The sequence below is a fragment of the Dicentrarchus labrax genome, unplaced genomic scaffold (genome assembly GCF_905237075.1).
Source record: "Dicentrarchus labrax unplaced genomic scaffold, dlabrax2021, whole genome shotgun sequence".
NCBI lineage: Eukaryota > Metazoa > Chordata > Actinopteri > Moronidae > Dicentrarchus > Dicentrarchus labrax.
The window spans coordinates 9,864-12,447 of NW_026136896.1; the positions used below are offsets into that span (position 1 = coordinate 9,864).

General features: G+C 43.8%; 1 pseudogene; it reads left to right on the forward strand.

Annotated features, from left to right (window-relative positions):
• Positions 1-230: 230 nt before the first annotated feature.
• Positions 231-1,963, forward strand: LOC127360614 (uncharacterized; annotated as a pseudogene).
• Positions 1,964-2,584: the final 621 nt, after the last annotated feature.

Genomic DNA, 2,584 nt, shown 5'->3' on the forward strand with positions numbered 1-2,584 from the left:
GATGTTACATTCATGATTTTTCATCACACTTACTCACTGTCATTGCTGCCTTCATGTTCACGATGAGAGAGAATAAATTACAGTATTTCTAATTGTCCCCCTGATGGTCTGAATAACTGCTGTCACTGTGGTCAGATGTTGTGAAAACTGTTCACAGCCCTGCCTGTTTAACAGGTTAAAGACTTCTGGTAAAGAAAAAGGGAGGAAGTCAAACAGTCACAACAAAGACATGACTCATCCTCTGAGTTTGACATTTAGTCAGTGTCTTCATCAGCACTGCTGGAGTTCGATCAAACAAGATAAACGTTAAATCAAGTCTTTAAGAAAGTAAGGATGGCAGTCTGGGACAAAAGATTCTCTGGGGCTTCATGTTAATGCTGGCAGGTAAGACTTGTTTTCAGTTTTAGTGCTCGAGGTCCATTTTAATGAAAGTACTCGCTCTAAATGAAGCTCCTTTATTCTTAAACTCAGCTGTCCTCACTGTGTTGTGTTCTTTAGGTGCTGGAGGTTATATTGTGAACTATCCACATCCTGTTTGTGCTGTTAAAGGATCCACTGTCACCCTCCTCTGCTCCTTCACACCAGTTAAATCTGTCATTAGAGAGAATGGAAGAGAAGTTCCTATAGTGATCGTCCAGAGTCGTCTGGTGCCAGAACCATGAGATTTGTCAGGGCACCACCCCGTCTGTGTACGACAGTTGGTCTACAAACAACGACCCTCGTTACAAATATCTGGGAGACAAGAAGGGAAACTGCACTTTACAGATCACAGATATACAGAAGAGTGACAACAAAACATTTCGCTTCAGAATGGAAGCAAATGACACCGGAGGACATGGTACTGGCCGATCAGGAGTAAAAGTCAGAGTCATTGGTAAGATCATCATATGATAATACTAAAACCAACAATAGCAATAATATTAATGATATTGGTAGTGTGGTGTGAAGTGGTGAAGTGGTGAATGTTAAATGTTCCTAACTATTCTAAGTAAAAGTGCACGACAATGCTGTTAATAAAAAGCGGTCAGAACTTTGAGAGTTTATTTTGACATCAGTCAGATGAGAAACTACCCTGAGACAGAGGGGGAACAGCTCAGCCTCTTTTAGCCGCAGCACTGAATGCAAGATGAGTGTCGACAGCCTGTGAGAGGAACCTCTGGAGAGAAACAGGAAGGAAATGAGAGTGGAAGAGAGACAGCAGAGCCGGAAGCTGCGTAAGGCCCCGCCTCCCCCTCGTATCAAAGCGGGTGTCACTGTTTCCAACTGTGATGAGAGGATGAACGGACTATCTGTCAGAAAAGAGGAGAAAACTCCCTGAGAGGGAATTGTGGGAACCGGAAGCAGATAAACTTCTCTCGCAGTGTGACGTCACTCAATAACATTAACTGTCTGTCTGTCTGTCTGTTATCTGACTGTTTATTAGCTTTGATAAACGCCAACAGGCAGCAGGGTTAATTAACTGCAGCGTGCTGCGTTCATTTGAGCGTGCACAAGATGAAACTCTTTGCTCTCCAGCAGCGGGAACGTCTCTGGGCTCCAGTCCAGACAATGTGTGGGTGAGTTTAAATAGAGATTGAAGCTCTAACAAGTCTTAAACTCTTTATTTTAGATCCTGTTAGAATGAAGATAAACAGCTCCAGTGCAGACGGAGAGATGAGAGGAGGAGAATCAGTCACTCTGTACTGCACTGCAGTCTGCACTATCCACCAACTGGAGGTCACCTGGTTCAAGACAACCACGTCCTCTCAGAGTCTGGCCCCGCCCCTCCAGCTCGGCCCGCTGACTGCAAAGGGATTCTGGGAACTACACCTGTGGGTTGAGGACTAACACCAGAACTGTGTCCCTGCCGTACAGTCTGCATGTGGAGGCCGAAGGTTTGTCTGATCAGCTGAAAACATTTTTCAGATTTGAAACGTATACATTTATATGATAAACATGTTCTATCGGGGAACCACACCGCAACCCTTTCCCCTAACCTGGTTATCTGTTACATTTATTTCTATGAAGTCTGATTGAAAATGTTAAATCGACTCTCAGTGGTAAATATAGACATCTGTATATTTGTTCTGGATCTTTGCTAACAGCCAAACATTAAAGGTCAGCAGACGTAGCAAGCAGCTACTCTTACTGACTGCTCCAACAGCTCACCAAGCTCTCTTTATCCAACCCACATTCACTCTGTCCTTTATGCTTCTGAGCGTCCTCCGTCATGCGCCCTCCGTCCTCTGAGCTCTCTCAGCCTCTCACATTAGCTCGGCCCATAAAGCTGCCGAGCCTGACGGCTAAGCTAACTAGCTAACAGCAGCAGTTACTTTACTGTCCGTCAGGAAACTCTGTAAATCAGCAGAGAGTTGAAGCTGAGCAGCCGGAGGACATCAGGAGGAAATGTTTTCTCCATAAAATCTCTCTCTCTCTCTATATATATATATGTACTGTATATGTATATAATAAAAGCGTTATGCACCAAAGAGCTCAGAGGTACAGAGGAACCATTCACCCTGTTACAGTCAGTGGAACATCAGCAACATTTCTTATCTAAAACTAACTTTAAAATGTAATTTAGATCCTGTTAGAATGAGGATAA